Source organism: Mesoplodon densirostris, chromosome 5, assembly GCF_025265405.1.
Source record: "Mesoplodon densirostris isolate mMesDen1 chromosome 5, mMesDen1 primary haplotype, whole genome shotgun sequence".
Classification (NCBI taxonomy): domain Eukaryota; kingdom Metazoa; phylum Chordata; class Mammalia; order Artiodactyla; family Ziphiidae; genus Mesoplodon; species Mesoplodon densirostris.
This window is the reverse complement of record NC_082665.1, coordinates 85,591,600-85,611,267: the sequence shown is the minus strand read 5'-3', so window position 1 is coordinate 85,611,267 and position 19,668 is coordinate 85,591,600. Positions and strand designations below refer to the sequence as shown.

The 19,668-nt window shown below is 43.3% G+C and overlaps 1 protein-coding gene across 8 annotated transcripts in view; it reads left to right on the top strand.

Annotated features, from left to right (window-relative positions):
* The first annotated feature begins 7,226 nt into the window (after positions 1 to 7,226).
* Positions 7,227 to 19,668, top strand: part of B3GALNT1 (beta-1,3-N-acetylgalactosaminyltransferase 1 (globoside blood group)) — a 28,915-nt gene continuing 16,473 nt past the window's right edge. For 3 of the 8 annotated variants that reach the window (XM_060100005.1, XM_060100007.1, XM_060100008.1), the window contains exons 1-3: positions 7,720 to 8,077; positions 8,517 to 8,596; positions 9,015 to 9,103. The gene's annotated coding sequence lies outside the window, so the exon portion shown is untranslated. Of the gene's footprint in view, positions 7,316 to 7,494; positions 7,590 to 7,719; positions 8,078 to 8,516; positions 8,597 to 9,014; positions 9,104 to 19,668 lie in introns of those variants that run through there. The other 5 variants (XM_060100010.1, XM_060100009.1, XM_060100011.1 and 2 more) reach the window with 5 other exon arrangements.

Genomic DNA, 19,668 nt, shown 5'->3' with positions numbered 1-19,668 from the left:
TTCAATTTTATTAGATAAGTGATTTATACAATCATCAGCAGTGATTACTACCTGACAACTTAATATTATTGCACTTTAAAATTTCTGGCAATGAGTAGGTATAAAACTATATCTCATTGTGGCTTTAATTTGCATTTCCTTGATTCCTATGAAAATGTGCATCTTTTCAGATATTTACTGGCCATGCAGATTTCCTCTTCTGTAAATTGCTTCTTCATGCCCTTTATGAATTTTTCTACTGCCCATTTGCATGAGCATGGGAACTGTGTAGTCACACAGGGCCCTGCACTTAGAAGGGCCTTGTGCTTTGTTTAATGCTCTGCTGGTGCTGTTTTGAAATTCTTAATGATTTCTTACAAGGGGCCCTGCATTTTCATTTTGCACTGGGCTCCACAAATTGTGTAGCTGGTCCTTAGGCTGAGCCATGTTTGAACTGAGTTTTGACAGACAAAAAGGGATTCATATAGATCTGCATTGTTCAATATGGAGGGCACTTAGCCTTATTGTTCAATATAGCGGCTACATTAATTTAAATTAAGTAAAATTAAAAATTCGGTTCCTCAGTCTCATGAGCTTTGAACCCTTTAGACTGTGCCCTGTGGGGAACCACTGACCCATTTAAAACCAGAAGTGCATGGAAAGATCTGGGTTTGAGGAAGACAGCCCTCGTGGTAATGTGAAGGACTAGATAGGCAACTCAGAAGTCAGGGGAGCAGACAGAAAGCTCTGACACAAACCCAAGTGAGAAGTGAGGCTTTTGGGGGAGCAGACGATCAGAAGGTCAAGGTCTCGGAGAGAGAAAATCCACAGGGTCTTGGTGACTGTCTGGACATGTGGAATAATGGAGAGGGAAGAATTGAGGGTCAGACTTGGGTGACTGATAAATGGGGCTGCTTTAACCAAATCCAGAATCCAGAAGAATAAACAGATTTTATGCGAAGGTACTGAAGTTGGCTTGGACACATTCTTGAGGTATTCTGGGACAGTTGTTCACCAGTCTCCCTACCTGCTAAATGAAGGTAGTGGTAGCATCTGTCCCACAGGACTGATGTATTAATAATCAACTGATGACCACCTAGAAGGGTGGGATAGAGAGGGTGGGAGGGAGGGCGGGAGGGAGACACAAGAGGGAAGAGATATAGGAACATATGTATATGTATAAATGATTCACTTTGTTATAAAGCAGAAACTAACACACCATTGTAAAGCAATTATACTCCAATAAAGATGTTAAAAAAATAATCAACTGATACAGATATGTGAATACACTTTGTTAATGTTTAAGTGCCATATACATGTTATCTAGCATCAGTCCTGTATGTATCTGAGGTCTGATGGAAGGAAGAAGCAGGGGAGGGACTTAAATACTACCTGCGTTTGCACGAAAGGAGCACCATCCATCTAGTTCAGTGAGACAGGAGATGCTGGAGGAAAATGCTGAAGAGAATGAAAAATGTGGATAGTCAAGTAAGAAATATAGGATAACAAATCATCAATTAGAAATACACCCCAGCTGCTTCTAAAACATAATAAATTGTCAAAGTTTTCCATCAAGTGGAAGAAGATGGAGTTACAATGAGATCTGGGAGAAAACACATATTAAAAAATTCAACTAAGCAATTAGTAGCAGCATTTACTGTAGATTAGAAACCCTCTCCAGAATTACTTCTGCCTTGGAACATACACAGCATATATTCCAAACTGCTATTACTTTTTTTTTTTTACTTGATAGCATATATTTATTGGATTTGTTTTTTCCCCTTAACCTCACACTTAATGGGTTCGGATTTTTAACATTCTCCCCTCCTCCACTCATTAATTTTTTTTATTGGAGTATAATTGCTTTACAATGTTGTGTTAGTTTCTGCCACACAGTGAAGTGAATCAGTCATACGCATACACATCCCCTCCCTCTTGGACCCCCCCCCCCCGCCTGCACCCACATCCCACCCAACTAGGCCATCACAGAGCACCAAGATGAGCTCCCTATGCTGCTACATTTTGATTTTCATCTGCAGACACAGAGTTAAAATGTAATATGTCCGGGCTTCCCTGGTGGCGCAGTGGTTGAGAGTCTGCCTGCCGATGCAGGGGACACGGGTTCATGCCTCGGTCCGGGAAGATCCCACATGCCGCGGAGCAGCTGGGCCCGTGACCATGGCCACTGAGCCTGCGCATCCGGAGCCTGTGCTCCGCAATGGGAGAGGCCCGCGTACCGCAAAAAAAAAAAAAAAAAAAAAAAATGTAATATGTCCTTAAAGCTGATTGCTAGTTCAAACTTGTCATTAAGCATACTGCTTCCTAACGTTTGATTATATGTTAGGAAAACTGCTAGGAAGTTTAACTACCTGATTGATTAGACAGTATTTGGGTGTGAAACGTAACTCTTTGATGCATGCTGTTCTTCCAGAATTTGGAGGTAATGTGCAAGATTCTTAAATTAGTTTTGCTTTTGTGAAGTAAGCAAATAACCTGATGTTAAACCTCAGTTAGGCTATTTAATTAAATTCCGTACCTATCTATTGAAGATATATCACAGCAAGGCAGAGTGGTAGGGCATGGTCCTTCCTTCAAGGAGCTGATATCTCTTAGCAGAGACACCTATAAACTAGTACTGAGGGAAATGAGTGAGTGCTCACAGAATTCGAAACAGTCTGGGGTGATATGGTCAAAAGGGAGAGTAAGAACACTAGCTGCCATCAGAGATCATAAATCCATAGTTTTATGACTCAATTTGAAGTTATCTGAGTAAGGCTCTGAGAGCCAATCTAATGTCAAGGTCGGCATCAGCCCTCCATCTCCCTGGGTGATGCGGACAGCAGAAATCCTCCACTTAGTTAAGCTGGCTGTGGCCAGGATATCGGCAGCTCCTCCCACTGACAGGGAGTCTGGCTGCCCATCCCTTCAATCTGGGTTGGCCTCGTGGTCTCCTCTAATCCACAGAATGTGGCATATGTGACCCTGTGTGATTCCCCAGCTATGCCTTAACAAGTCTGACAGCTTTCACCTCCACTGTCTTGGATGCTGCCCACAGACTGACAATGGAGCCCCTGGAGGACGAGGAGCCCTGAAGATTCTCCAGAAGGAGAATCATGGCTTTCAGTGGACGGCATCACCAAGTGCCAGACATGTAAGTGAGGTCACCTTTGACCTTCAGCTTAGCTGACTTTCCAGTTCAGGGGTTGGCAAACCACAGCCTGCAGACCAAATCTGGCCCTCAGCCTATTTTTTTGTAGGGCCCTTGAGCTAAGAATAGCGTTTGCTTTTTAAAGGTTTGTAAAAAAAAAAAATAATAATCAATAAATAACAAAGAAGAATATGTAACAGACACAAAACCTAAAATATGCACGACCTACCACCCCTTACAGAAACTTTTGCCAGCCCCTGTTATAGCTGAATATAACTGTGTGAGTAAACCCAGACAACACCACAGGAGTCAGCCAACCAACCCTCAGAATTGTGAGAAATATTAAATGGATGTTTTTAATATATGAGATGCAATAGATAACTGAATCACAAGCTGAATAAATGCTACACAAGGAACAAGGAAACTGCCTCGAAGGAGATAAGCTCTTGAAGGTTTTGGACTTTTTCTTCCCAATCATTTCACTTGAGAGGATTTCGACCCCCTAGTCTGCTGTCCATGGCTCTGTTTTCCCTCCTAGGGAGGTTTTGCCATCTATGAGCACATATATCCACTCATTATTCATGGGACATTCGAAACATTTTATAAACAGGTATTGGAATATAACTTTTCAAAAATAAAAATACAGAATTTGTAAGACATAATATCAGTGTCCTAAAGCATCCTTCCAAATACAGAGGTCTATTTTTTTCCGTATATTACTCTATTTGCAATGGAGCCTTCCTAGTTTTGTTACCAATGGATTTCCTTTACTTAGTGAGGTGAACTGTCAGCCAAGGTGAGGTGAAGAATGGTTGTGATAAAGGCATCAGCAGGTAGCAATCACTTTACCCTTTGCAAAGGGCACAGCTACCTGCCAGGGCTGGAGCCAGAAAAAGAATCACAACCAGAGATTCAGATCTGAATATTTACACAATGTCAAAGAAGTCCAGTGCCTAGACTTACACTGCTACTATCCAAAAATAATTTTGTTGTACACCCATTTTAACTCCTATTTCCACCTCTATTATTTTCAGAGAACCTCCAAAATACCATAAATAATTTTTAAATGTACATTTCACGCCCCTATTCTTTCTCCTTCTCATAGGAAAAAAAACCAAAAAACAAAAAAACAACGCTTTTGTAAGGGAGAAGCAGTTGAACCAAGAAATCTGTAAACAAAAAGAAATGGGGGGTACTTCCCTGGTGGTGCAGTGGTTAAGAATCTGCCTACCAATGCAGGGGACACGGGTTCAATCCCTGGTCCAGGAAGATCCCACATGCTGCGGAGCAACTAAGCCCGTGCGCCACAACTGAGCTTGTGCTCTAGAGCCTACGAGCCACAACTACTGAGCCCCCGCACCTAGAGCCCGTGTTCCGCAACAAGAGAAGCCACCGCAATGAGAAGCCCACATACCGCAACGAAGAGTAGCCCCCGCTTGACGCAACTAGAGAAAGCCCATGCGTGGCAACGAAGACCCAACGCAGCCAAACTTAAATAATAAATTAATTAAAAAAAAATGGGGGCCCATATTTATAGTCTTGATGTAAATGTGTAGATCACATTTGGGGATGGGTGGTTATGACGAGGCTTGAAGTTAAATAGATGATCCAGACCCACCTGATTTTGAGCAAAGCACCACTATGATCAATACTACACATCTAAGTTTGCATTTGGCCTAGAGCAGTGTGGTAGCTCCTTTCCAAATATGTTCCCTCCCCACTCCACAGTGAGCCTCATCTCCTGGTGTTCATGCCTTGTCTGATCCCCTCCCCTTGAATCTTGAACAGTCCTATGCTTGCTATTGACCAATAAAATGTCACAAAAATGATGCAACATACCTTTCAAGTCTAGCTTCTGCCTTGCAGCTTCTGCCTTGGACTTTTAGAAAGCTGACTCTGATGAAATTCAGATCAACTGGCAGAAGCATGAGCAGACACTAATTTGCTGATGCAAACAAAACCCATTGATATGATCCACTGACTGACTCACTAAAAATTATAAAAGTGGAATACAGGCTCTCTGTTTAGAACCCTACATTTTGTGGAATAGAAGATGCCCTTTGAGACTTCTCTTGTGGGAGCTGAAGTGGTCATTGTTATACAGAGTAAACTTGACATAGATCTCACCCAGTGGGGCTTATAAGCTTAAAGGGATGAGCTCACACCCCCAGATGTTTGATATGAGCCAGAGACCAGGTGTCACAGAAAGAGTTTACACACAGTATTACATATTCTTGATTTGTTTCTGTTGTTAGAATGGAACTGGGGGTTTAGTCCAGGTATGCCCAGTTACATATAGGAGACTCCTCCTGGATTTTATCAAGCCTTCTTAAAACATACATCACAAGACCTTGTAGAAAGTATCACTGCTTTTACCTGAATTATCCACAGGAACCCTACAGTGGCCCAAACTCCACAGAGTCCAGAGTTTTACTGTTCTTTGAATGAAGCTAGTACCTAATTCAATGAAGTGCCTAACACTAGGTACCAGAATGATCCAGATGATTACTCTATCCACCTAGGTGAATGGATATGTAACCCATGCCCTCCTTGCAGGGATCTAAGACTTTCTCCTCCAAACAGATCCAAAGTCTCCACCCCACAGATTACCTATTAACCACAAAAGAGAAAATGGAGTTTAATAGAGAAATCTGGAGAACACTTCAGATTTCAGTGACCACTGATACTGGGACAACCTAATATTATGCATATAAAAATAACAGGGGTTTAATATTTATTATTATGTTCTTACTGATGGAAAACAATAACAGCACCTCATAAAGTGTGCCAGCTTAGAAGGATTCTTGCCATCTAATCAAACCTCTCAACCTTCCTTCGAGCTTACAGGAAATATGGGATCTAGAGAAAAAATTAAATGACATCAGGAGGAAAACAAGGTCAGACAGATTGCGAAAGTAGAACCCTCTGCCGAATAACTGGCCTAGACTCTTTAAAAAGTTAATACCACAAAAACAAAACAGCTGGAGGATTGCCCTGCATTAAAAGAGACAACCATAACAACAAATACAATGCACGAATCTTCACAGGACTCTTTTTTTTTCTTTTGACTAGCAGCAGTATTTAATGTAAATGTTAGGCAGAGATCCACACAAATTTGAAAAAAAGTCTTTAACTTGAAAGAGCTTAAAACAATAAAAAAAAAAGATTAAACAGACAATTCAGGAAACAGAGGAAACTTAAAAGAGAAAGTCCTGAGATTTGTCTTATTATCCATTCGGTAAGAGAAGATATTGCATCCCTTAAATAAGAACTGGACGCCATGGGACTACCTTTCTACAAAACCAATATATGACTTTTTTTAATAACTGGAGAAATTTGCATATGGGCTGGGTATTAGGTGATGTCAAATTATTAAGTTTCTTAGATGCAATTTAGTTTCTTATGTGGTTGCATAGGAGAATGTCTTTGTCTTTACTTAGGCGAGAGAGAAAGAAAGCAGTTACCGCAAAATGTTGAGTTATTCATTCTCGGAGGAATGTACATGGTTGTTCACTGAACTATTCTTTCAACTTTTCACACCGTGATGCCTCAGCCGACCTGTTCACTGTGCCACAGACAAGCGGCCAGAATGGGGAACAGTTTTCAGATGGCACTGTTTCAGGTGTGCCGAGAGAGGAGAGTAAATACTATTTCTGAATTAATTCAACAACCTCCACCCAGAGGCCGGTACAACCAGAGCCCATACAGCACACTCAGCTCCCGCGCCTTAAAGCTTCTCCATTCCTCCCAAGAAGCAACAGTTAGTGACAACTCAGGGTGGACAGACCTTCTTTGAATTCTCCAGACCAAAGGAGGGTTTCGAGAGGCATTTCTCGAAAGCATGCGACTCCCGGGACTCCTGTTCACACCCCAGACCTCTGTAACCCCGACGTATCCCCAGCCTTCTTTTTCTATTGATTCTACAAGGAGAACGCGCATTTCTTCTGCGAGAGCAAAGAACTTCCCAAGATGTCTTCTTCCCTTCATAGCTCTGTGCGGATTTTAATAAGTAAATACCTCCCGGACTGCCGCGAGGCCGGGCACTTACGCAACTTGAAAACAGGGCAAGCCGGGGCAAAGAGAAGCGAGTTTTCAACAGAAATCCTTCCCGAGGTCAGCCCACTGACTAACCGCCGCCAAGCTCAAATGTAAAATGACTACCTAGCACCCCGGTGCATGGAATGCAAGGTGATGCCGAGAATCCCGAGGTCGCGCCGGGATAAGCCCGGAGGCCTGGGGGCCGCGCGACGCCGCCGTCCTTGGTGGTGGTGGTGGGGGGGGGTCAGGGCCCGCGCGTGCGTGCGTGCGAGCGTGCGAGCGAGAGGACGAGGGGCTTCGGGCCCGGCGCGTGGTCTGCGCGCGCCCGGCCGCGCGTGCGGCTGCGGGAAGGTTGCGTGTGCGCGCGGGGCTGGAGCTTCGGCCATCCACCCACGTCGGAGCAAGGTGCGCGCCGCGCGTTGGGGTGAGTGTGGTCCGGGGTGGGTGCTGGGGCGGCGCGGAGGCCTCGGAGGCCCCCGGGCTGGGTGGCGGGCGTGGCGCTGGGACCTGCTCCGCCCGTGACGCGCCCTCCTCCGGGACACCGAGGCCCGGGCGGCTGGGCCGGGAGGCGGGCAGGGCGACGCCGCCGCGCACTCCTCTGGCCCTGTCCTGGAGCGCGGCAGGGGTTGAGCCGCGAGCGGCCGCGCCCAGAGGCTTGGGCCTCCGCGACTATCCGCTCCCCCACCGGGTGAGCGCGGGAGGTGGGGCTGCGGGCGACACCGAGGAGCGCCAAGGTGCGTGGTAGGGCCAGGCCGAGGCTGCGAGGAGCACGCTGTCCTCCCTGCTCTGCCCCAGCGCGCAACCCACCCCCTTCCCGTCGCCTCGGGGAGCAGCACGAAGCAAGTTGGCCGGGTCGGCGGAGGAGCGGACGGGGACGGTGATTCGGTGTCGGATTCTCCAAGCAGGCCTGGGGTAAAGCCGTGACGAAGAGTTAGGGAAGGGCCCAGCAGCCGAATTGTGGGAGGCTTGTCCCTCCTGGGGAGGGGTTGGGAGGAATATGGGCGAATTGGCCAGAGAGAGGAGGAAACCCGAAGAGGCTAGGGCTACATGATTTTTAAAAGGGGTCTTAGCAAGCATATAAGGCATTTTAAAGGAAATCTTTAAGGTGCAATGGAGCCTCACTTTTCAAGCAATAGGGAATGATGCCAGCAGCAAGCACGAGTGGCATTCCGTGTTTCTTCTCTCTCTTCCACTGTTCTAGGAAAGAGAATGTGCAAAGCAGAGACGGTTTTCTTTCCTTCATGTGTTTTGCACTTAGTACCAGCGTTTAGGAGGTGGCTGCTTTGTCAGGTAGAGCTATCTATCAAATGAGGAACAAATTACCAAACCATGTCTTTTTTTCTGTTTTCAGAGGTGAGGAAGATTTGACTTTGCAGTCTTCAACTGGGAACAGCTTTGTGTTTTAGCTTTCCCCAGGCGGCTTAGACAGAGGTAGGGAGCTGATTTTGTACTCTCAGAATGTGTTGATGCCTGATAAAAGCATACATTGAACCTGTATTAGTGTAGAGAAGGGAACTATTTACTATTTAGAGAGTGTAAGACTTTTTTTTTTTGTCCTGACTAGAAAGTTCATTCAAATGAATGGTTGTTGGGTAATTCCAGTCCTGAAAATAAAGCCTGTTATCAAGACAGTGGCCAAGTATAATTCCAGATGAGATGCATGAAGTGATTTGAGAGCAAGGAGGAAGAAGAGAGGATCAAAGCTTTTCCAAAAATGAAAAGAATGTTGATATATAATGGTTTGCTCCTATAGCAGCTTGCTAGGTATAGAACATTAATTTTAGATGTCTCATGCTCAATGTTGTTAAGTTATGACTGAGATATATTCTTTTTCTGTTCTTCTGTTCAGCAGTGCACGGCAAATCTTTTAATTAAAGCATGGAATACGAAAAACAAAAAACTTCAGCTAGTGCTTTAGTCTCGTCTGAAATTCTACAGGTAAGTTCCTCTTATTTTAATAGAGAAATTATCCTTACCGGTTAAAATTGACCATAATAGTCTCCTTTATAAGATTTTAAGGATCATTTATGCAGCTACAAGTTTTGTTATATATTCTAGTATATTTCTTCCCTAAAGGATTTGAGGAGTTGGAAGAGTTAAGCTCAATTAAACCATTTTAGGTTATATATATATATATATTTTAAAACTGAATCATTATTAAAATACCATGGTATCTCAGGAAAACTTAACTATATAAACTTATTTTAGTGGTCATATTCAACTCAAGATCAGACTCAACTCTCTTTATCCCTAAGAAAATACTCCAGTGGTTACTCTTCTCTCTTTTCCTTCCCTTTCAAATGATTTGCCTTGTCTCTGTGCCCAGTCTCCAGCTCTGTTCTGTCCACCATTGGATGATACAGGTAGAATCCAATTTTAGGAATGCCTTTATTCCTTCTGCAACCATAAAATGTCCAGGCCAAATATGCTTTTCTGTTGCATCAGAAAACAGCTATCATCGCTCATCCCTGCTCACTGTGTAGTAGATAAACAGACTACAGCTTCATGAATGAGGTCAAAACTGGAGGGTCAAACAGGATGCTCTTAAATGACCTGGCATAACAGATAAATTCAAAAGTTGCAGTTCATTTAACAGCAGGTTCTTTGGCAGATATCTTTTTTTGGACTATGAGCAATGATTTTGTTTTAGTAAAAAGTTGCATATTATAAATATCGATTTGCTTTTGCAGTCGGAGCTTTTGATACATTGTGAATTAGAAGAGGGAAGGCGATGGTATAAGTTAGAAGCAACTTGTAGGGGGCGTGTCTAGATGAGGGGGAGATGAAGCCTCGGAACAGTCTGTAGTGTGGGACCCTGAGAGGCTACAGGATAGAAGATTTGGCTAGGGGTGTAACTTGCACTCCTTGAAACTGAGAAATTAAGGAATAAAAAACAGAGCTAGAGTAGATTGTTTCCCATTCTGTGCGGCTCTGACCCTGACACAGGTAGTTAGTCAGGAAGTCAAGGTTGTTGTCCCCTTATAGCATCCACAGCCTAGTTTAATACTTCTCAGCCCTGCTACCCTCCAGGAACCATTTCATGAAGGGAACATGTTACGAGCACTAGGATCCCCTTTTCAGTAACATAGCCTTCTGGGGTAATGAGGAAACATAGAGAAGAGAGATCTTAGGAGGTTTTGTTGCTGTTCTGAGATGTCATTTCATGGGGCTAGACAAACACTTTCAGACCAGCAGCCTATTTTGAAAATAGTTTTATTGGAGCACAGTCACATGTATATGTTTAATAATGTCTACGGCTCCATTTTTGCTACAAAGGCAGGATCAGGTAGCTGGGATAGAGACCACGTGGCCCACAGAAAATATTTGCCATTTGGCTTTTTATTTTTTTACTTTTTTTTTTTATTGCAGTACACGGGCCTCTCACTGTTGTGGCCCCTCCCGTTGCGGAGCACACGCTCCGGACTCGCAGGCTCAGCGGCCATGGCTCACGGGCCCAGCCGCTCCACAGCATGTGGGATCTTCCCGGACGGGGGCACGAACCCGCGTCCCCTGCAGCAGCAGGCGGACTCTCAACCACTGCGCCACCAGGGAAGCCCTGGCCTTTTATTTTTAAAAAGTTTGCCCACTCCTAGACTAGAACATAGATTTCTGCTAACCTCCAAAGCAGTGCACTTTAAGTAGGCTCTTTTAAGATTGAATTAAGGAAGTACTGCTCCTGTTAAACATTTCACAAGTCTGCAGCCACTTACTACCAGCATGACATTGAGGGCTCCAACCATGTCTCTTATCTGGAGCTATATTTGGCTATTATTTCGGTAACAGAATTTGTTTTCAAGAATGGAGTTACCCACTTGCTGAGAGAAAAAATTATAATCAACTCTTATCTCAGTATTAAATAGTTTCATTCTCTAAACTGATATAATTTGTATAATTTGCACTTTTGGCGGGCATCTACACATTCTGAGAGTGCAAACTCAGCACCTTGTCATGAACGGTGGCCTCAGGTTTGGAGACATTTGAGCTGGGGGTGGGTGTCCCTCCATCTTCTTCAGGTGGGCTTTGCTCATAATGTTCAGTCTAAAACTTGGAGTCATGAACCTTCCTCCATGCTCTGCATGGTGTCAGCAACTTGAGGGCCAGGCAGCCTAGCCTGTAACACATGTCTGGCATATCGAATGAATGAATGAAATACATTCAAATAGCTAAGGACAAGGGAAGCAGTAACTTAGCTTGACAGACAAGAATGACAAAGATCTGTAATACTCCTCACCTAGGGCAACAATGGGAAGAAGTGTTAACTAGAGCAGCTTGCACTGTCCTCTTCCTCCAGTGAGTAAAGCTGTTTGTAGCAAAACAGAGACAGGCAGCCCAGCTCTCAAGGCAGCCCTGGTGCTACTCCGCCTGACTTGTGTCATCTTTGCTCTGCTCCAGTTTTCCTAGCTTCTCTCAACCTGGTTATCCTGTTGCCTCTTCCCACAGGCCACTCTGTCACATGGCTCCCTCCCACTGCCTACCACTCAGGGCAGAGTGAGTCCACTTTTGTTGTACTGTTTGCTCCCGACCCAGGAATCTCAAGAGGCTATGGGATTGGGCGTGAGGTTGGGCTCTTCTACAGGCACTGTGCTCTGGAGAAGGAGCACAGCATTTGGAGTTGAACCTAAGTTTGGGTTCCAGGTCTGCGTGTATCTGGGCTGCACCAGTCTCTGAAAATGAGATAGTGATACCCATTTTACCATGTTGTGAAATGTGCTTTGTAAATTGTTGTAGAAGTGATACAGACTTAAGCCCAAGAGTCCAGTTAACCTTAAAAAAAAAAAAAAAACCCTGCTTAAAAGTCTAACTTATTACAAATTTCAAAGAGTACATTTTTTGAGTGTGTTGGATACAAGTGCAGATAAGGCAGGAGCAAAGAGAAAATCTCAAATGAATTTTCCTTGTCAGGTTCTACTACTTTTGGCCGCTCCTCATCTTTCTCAGTCTAAAGATCCTACATGCCACAAGCCCAGAAATCTATAAAACACAGTTGTCCTCAGTATCTGCAGGGGATTGGTTCTAGGACTCCCTCAGATACCAAAATCCATCTCAAGTCCCTAAAATGGCATGGCATTTGCATATAATCCATGCACATCCTTCATATACTTTAAATCATCTCTAGGTTACTTGTAATACCTAATGTAATGTAAATATTATGTAAAACATAACGTTTAGTTATGTTAGTTGTAAATACAATGTAAGTGATATGTAAATAGTTGCCAGCACACATGGCAAATTGAAGTTTTGCATTTTGGAACATTCTGGAATTTTTTTTTTGAATATTTTTGATCCAAAGTTAGTGGAGCCCATGGTTGCAGAGCGCTGTGTTCCCATATATTGTTATTCCTACAATAAAATACTTTGTTTACAAATGGTATATGATATGTGTTTTTAAAATAGGTTTTTAAAAACCCAGGTGTCTTCTACCTCAACATGCAAGAGGCTGGAGGTTTCCTTTTTTTTTTTTTTTTTGTGGTACGTGGGCCTCTCACTGTTGTGGCCTCTCCCGTTGTGGAGCACAGACTCCGGACGTGCAGGCTCAGCGGCCATGGCTCACGGGCCCAGCCGCTCCGCGGCATGTGGGATCTTCCCGGACCGGGGCACGAACCCGTGTCCCCTGCATCAGCAGGCGGACTCTCAACCACTGCGCCACCAAGGGAGCACGGAGGTTTCCATTTTAATGAGGCTAGAATGAAGGGCATTCTCCCATACATCTCAGAATATCTGAAGGCGGTATCACTGCAACCAGCAGGGGATGCAAGGGCAGAATGGGGAAATAATAATGGAGCATTAGGTATTTATACTCACTGTCTACCTAAAACTGTATAACAACCACAGAGAGTTATGCTTCATATGGGGGGTTTTATTAAACTTATTGAGTACTTCAGATTCATTCTTAAAAATGGAACAATTTTAAAATTTTATGCAAAATGAAACCTTTTCTTTTTAAAGGTTTTTTAAAAAATATTTATTTATTTATTTGGTTGCATTGGGTCTTAGTTGCAGGATCTTTGTTGCAGCACTCAGGCTCCCGTCTAGTTGTGGTGCGTGGGCTCTAGAGCGCCCAGGCTTAGTTGCCCCACGGCATGTGGGGTCTTAGCTCCCCGACCAGGGATCCAACCGCCGTTCCCTGCATTGGAAGGTGGATTCTTAACCACTGGACCACCAGGGAAGTCCCAAACCTTTCTGTATGCTACATTTTAAACATGAATAACAAAGTCATGGAATCTTGGAGTTGGAAGGGACCTTAGAAGTTATCTAAAATAACTTAAAACTCAGTGAGGAATTAACCTTTGTAACATTCCTGCCAGCTGCTTGAAGATTTCTATTGGTGAGGAGCAGCCCATTCTAGTAATCTATACTGAACCTTCCCACTGATTTTTTTTTTTTTTTTGGCTGCGTTGGGTCTTCATTGCTGTGCATGCTTTCTCTAGTCGCGGTGAGCGGGGTCTAGGTCTACTCTTCGTTGCAGTGCGCAGGCTTCTCATTGCAGTGGCTTTTCTTGTTGCGGAGCACGGGCTCTAGGCACACGGGCTCAGTAGTCGTGGTTCGCGGGCTCTAGAGCACTGGCTCAGTAGTTGTGGCGCACGGGCTCAGTTGTACTGCGGCATGTGGGATCTTCCGGGACCAGGGCTCGAACCTGTGTCTCCTGCATTGGCAGGAGGATTCTTAACCACTGTGCCACCAGGGAAGTCCCTCACTGATTTTTATCTTTGGGCTTCCATTTGCCTTCTGGAGTTACACTGACGTATTGTTCAAAATATCTGAAAGCATCTACCATGGCCCTTCTAAGCTTTTGTTTTCCCCAGAACAGAACATTCCTCAGTTCCTTCGGCCACTACTGCATCCAATTCTTATTATGGGAGTTGAGAAACCAAACCCTTAACCTTCCTCTCAACTATAAATCTAACTTGTCAATGATCCTTTTAAAATGGAACATATATGTGGCTATGGGTTTATGACCCCTTTTGCCCAGACTCCTTTCTCTTTCTTGAACCCAAGAGTGTGTTAGGGGCTTTAGTGTGTGTGCTGGGGGAGGGAGGCACATTATGGTACTAAACTGTAGGATTTCTGTTAGCACTGCCATTCATTTACAAGCACCTGGGGAATGCTTTCTGTGCTAGGTGCTGGGGACACAGCAGTGTACAGAAGTGAGCATTATCTTTGTTCTGGTGGAGCTAGATGGGATCTGAGAGGTATCCTGGCCCAATCCCTTAAAGGCTCTGATGAGAGTAGCAACTCCCTAAATTCAATAACTTGCCCCCTCCCCCAGCCATTGGAACTAGAATCCTTGTTTCCTGACTCTCCAGTTATTCCTTTACATCATCACCTTTCTTCATACTGAATTCATACTCAACTAAAACCTTTAGGTCTTCCTAACTTAGACGGGTGTTAAAATGGTCTCCCATCCTCTCTTACGCAGTTGGTTTTTTGAACTGTGATATAGGACAGTAAATTTTTCCCCGTCAGATTTCATCTTGCTTTGGCTCTATTCTAACCTGTTGAAAGCTTTTTAGATTGCAATTATATCTTCTAATGAATTTGCTATTTTTTCCTGCTTTGTCTTGCCTTCAAAATTGAATAAACCCATATTCATTTGTCTTTCATAAGAAGTGTTAAACAGGAAAAGGCTAAAGCTAGGCCTGTGATTAAACCCTAGAGATTTTCTCCCAGGTTGACAAAGATGCTCTAACAGCCTTAGAACATAAGTGGGAGGACAGGTCTTTGGCTGTTTTAGTCAATACTGTATTCTCACGGTCTAGCTTGAGCCCAAGAGGTGTGTGTTGAACAAAAGACTGGCTGTGAAAAATCCACTGGCCAAGGTGGATCAGCTGATTTTGAACCATCTAGGCACTGCCATTGGACTCAGCTTTTTCCATTTTGTTCAGAGGGACCTTTCAGTGCACTGCCATCTTCAGAGAAGCTTAATTCTTGTGTGTTATCTAAGGCTTCCCTTGATCTTCTGGTCAAGGAACCCTTTTGAATATGGAGATGAGGTTAGGCGAAATTTTCTTAGTGACTCTGCTGGCTCCTGATGGCCACTGCTTCTGTGTCGAAGTGTTCACTTACGTTTACAGAAGTGTGGGAGCTCATTCAGAGTTATTTGGAATATAAACTCACTAACACTATTACCCCTCAGCAATTCCGCCCTTTCTGAAAAGTGTACTTGGAAGAGACTTGTTAAAAATTGTTTGGGTGAGGGTTTCCCTGGTGGCGCAGTGGTTGAGAGTCCGCCTGCCGATGCAGGGGACACGGGTTCGTGCCCCAGTCCGGGAAGATCCCACATGCCGCGGAGCGGCTGGGCCCGTGAGCCATGGCCACTGAGCCTGTGCATCTGGAGCCTGTGCTCCGCAATGGGAGAGGCCACAACAGTGAGAGGCCCGCGTACTGCAAAAAAAAAAAAAAAAAAAAAAAAAATTGTTTGGGTGAGAATTACAAAGAGCTGAGCATGATTTGCTTGAAGATTGAACTGTGTTTGCATTTAGGATTTCCCTTTTTTTAAGTTTGTGGTTTAGCTTTGTCAACTCTTTATCCCTGGGGAAGAACAGAGGTGCTTCACTACATGGAGGAAAGTATGAAGACATCGGACTAGAGAGAGAAAACAAGTCAGGAAGGATGCCTTGTACTGCAGAGGTTCCAGACCTCCCTTATGGGGTGAGGACACCTGAATTTCCAGCCCTGCTCTGCTGCCTGTGAGCCCCTGACTAAGGAGCAGGTCTCCAAAGCACTTACTATAGTGCCAGGACCAGGCAGGTGCTGTTGCTACAGTTACGGAGAGAGGGGAGTATGAAGAAGTTAGGTAAGATAGAAAGCAAGTTATTTTTGACGTTAACTTTGTTCGCCCCGACAGAGTAAAGAATATTTCATTTTTAAGCATTATTAAATTATGCACATGTAGTGTTTGCAGTTCATTCATTCAGTAAATAAAATTTGATTCCCTATTATACTTCCAACTGTGTGCTTCAAAGCAAGAAGAAATGTAAGTCTTATCAAATATGCTTAATCCTTAAAGTAGCTTGATGCCTCTTAAATATCTCATACCTCAGTTTGAAAAGGTTCATGTATTTTGTAGTTCTCCAGCTGCTAGAAGTACCTATTGTAGGACTTTGGACAATGCACACCATCCCCAGTTGTAGGAAGACTGTGGGGCTGGGGGGAGGATCATTGGAGAGGGGAGCATGTGTATGGAGGAGGAACAAAAAAGTCCATATTTGGCATCGTGGACCTATTAGTAGTTCCGTGGCTTCTATGTGCGTGGTAGCAGAACATTAGGAACTTTAAGATGCTATAGGAAACATAATCCATGGGCTCTAAAAGAAGGCCTACTGATTTGCAGGGGGAAGATGGATCAACTCGGATTTATTTGCATGTTTAAATGTGTTATAAAGCATAGAGTGTCATGTAAGAGACATCAGGAGCTAACAGCAGGGTTTGTAAATGGAACAAATTAAGAAAATAAAAGTAAGGGGAGTTCCCTGGAGGTCCAGTGGTTAAGACTCTGTGCTTCCACAGCAGGGGGCTTGGGTTCGATCCCTGGTCAGGGAATTAAGATCCCACATGCTGTGTGGTGCAGCCAAAAACAAACAAACAAGCAAATAAATAAATGGTTTCCAAATTTTAAAAAAAAAGAGTAACTTAGAGAGAGCATACAGTGGATGTAATAATAATAACAGTTCTCCAAGAGATAATAATATGCAATAAAGTTTGAGAACCACTGGCTTAAGAAAGAAAAGGGAAGAGAGAGTGGTAGTCAGACATCACTGGTTCTGTCTGTTTCTAATATAATTGGAGAAGGTAAGAATGACAGAATTTTATATTTGTTTATGAATTAATGTGTTCAGTTTGAGAGGGTACTACTAGGGAAATTTTCTTCAAGGATATGTATTTTTTTAAATAAATTTATTTATTTTATTTTATTTTTGGCTGCATTGGGTCCTTGTTGTGGTACACGGGCTTCTCATTGCGGTGGCTTCTCTTGTCACAGAGAACAGGCTCTAGGGGCACGGGCTTCAGTAGTTGTGGCTCGCGGGCTCTAGAGCACAGGCTCAGTAGTTGTGGCACACAGGCTTAGTTGCTCCGCAGCATGTGGGATCTTCCTGGACCAGGGATTGAACCCGTGTCCCCTGCATTGGCAGGCGGATTCTTAACCACTGTGCCACCAGGGAAGTCCTATCATTTTGTATTAAACCCTATATGCATAGGACCTTTTTTAGGCAATTAGGATTTATACTCCTTTGTAGTATCATGTTTTATGCAGAAGAAGTCAGAATGTTGCACAACTGGCAGCAGTTTAGTAATTATCTTTTTTTTTTTTTTTTTTTTTTTTTTTTGGCTGCTTGTGGGCAGGATCTTCGTTCCCCAACCAGGGATCAGACCATGCAGTGGAAGTGTGGAGTACTAACCACTGGACCGCCAGGGAGTTTCCAGTAATTATCTTTAATAGTTAGCTCATGTTTTCTCCTTGGATGACTCTGAATCTAGCATGCTTGGGCCCAGAATTTCATTGAAATGTGTTTTTTGTTTGTTTGTTTGTGTGTTTGTTTTTCCCTGTCTGGACCTTTTATTTTTAAATGAACATTATCAGAATCAGTACAGCCTATTAGAATAAGGCTTTGTATTAGAAAATAGCTGAAGAAGAGTAAGCATAATCTAACAGAAACTCAGGAATTTACTTTTGGATTCAGTTTATTCTTGGGAATATTTTCATAATATGTTAAGTGGATAAAAGCACATTACCAGACCATTTGTACAATATTCAGATATCCATCAAGCACCTTCTGTGTGCTAGGCTCTGGGCATATGGCATTGAACAAGATGGGCAAGGCCTTTTCTTCATGAACTTACATTCTTGTGAAGGGAACAGACAACAAACAGACTGGTGAAGAATTCCAGGTAGGGTTAAGGGCTTAGAGGAGAATAATGAGGAATGTGATAGAAGATAGGGGCTGGGGGAACTACTTGAGATAAGGGGCCAGGAAAGGACTATCCTAAATGACATTTTGCTCAGACCTAAAGCATGAGAAGGAGCCAGACTTTCCAAGAACCTCTAACTTTTGAGTTAGAGGGAGAACAAGGGCAGACTCCCTGAGGGAGGGAAAGAGTTTGACACAGTCAGGGATCAGAAAGGAAGCCCTTGTGGCTGAAACAGGGATAGGATGAGGGCAGTGGCAGCTGGTGGGATGGGGGCTTATGTTTTCCTGAGGAGAGGCAGGCTTGATAGATCTTCATCAAAAATGTTAACATTGCGGGACTTCCCTGGCAGTCCAGTGGTTAGGACTCTGTGCTTCTACTGCAGGGGTCGTGGGTTGTTTTTTGTTTTTGTTTTTTTGTGGTGAGAACAGTTAAGATTTACTCTCTTAGCAACTTTCAAGTACTAACAATACACTATTGTTAAACGGTCCACACATTGTACATTAGATTTCCCAGAACACATTCTTATAACTGGAAGTTTGTACCCTTTGACCAACATCTCCCCATTTCTCCCATCCCCTAGTTCCTGGCAACCACCATTCTACTGTTTCTATGAATTAAATGTGTCTAGATTCCACATATAAGTGAGACCATGCAGTATTTGTCTTTCTCTGACTTATTTCCCTTAGCCTAATGATCTCAAGGTCCATCCATGTTGTTACAAATGGCAGGATGTTTTCTTTTTTATGGTTGAATAATATTCCTGTGTGTGTGTGTGTGTGTGTGTGTGTATATGCCATATTTTCTTTATCCATTCATCCATCAATATGCATTTAGGTTGCTTCCATATCTTGGCTATTGTGAATAATGCTGCAGTGAACATCGTGGTGCAGATATCTCTTTGAGGTTTGATAATTTCATCTTCTTTGGATATATACTCAGAAGTGGGATTGTTGGATCATATGGTAGTTCCATTTTTAAGTTTTTGAGGAAACTCCATACTGTTTTCCATAGCAGCTGAACCAATTTACATTCTTAGCAACAGTGCCCAAGGGTTCCCTTTTCTCCATATCCTCACCTACACTTGTTATCTCTTGTGTGTTTTTCATGGTAGCCATTCTAACAGGTGTGAGGTGGTATCTCATTGTGGTTTTGATTTGTATCTCCCTGATGATTAGTGATACTGAACATCTTTTCATATACATGTTGGCCTTTTGTAAATTTGTAAATCTTCTTTGGAAAAATGTCTATTCAAGTCTTTTGCCCATGTTTTAATTGGATCTTTTTTTTTTTAATTTTTGCTGTTGAGTTGTAAGAGTTCCTTATGGTTTTTTTTAAAATTTTTATTGGAGTATAGTTGCTTTACAATGTTGTGTTAGTTTATACTGTACAGCAAAGTGAATCAGCTATACATATACATATATCTCCTCTTTTTTGGATTTCATATATCCCCTCTTTTTTGGATTTCCTTCCCGTTTAGGTTACCACAGAGCACTGAGTAGAGTTCCCTGTGCAATTCAGTAGGTTCTCATTAGGTATCTATTTTATACACAGCATCAATAGTGTATATATGTCAATCCCAATCTCCCAATTCATCC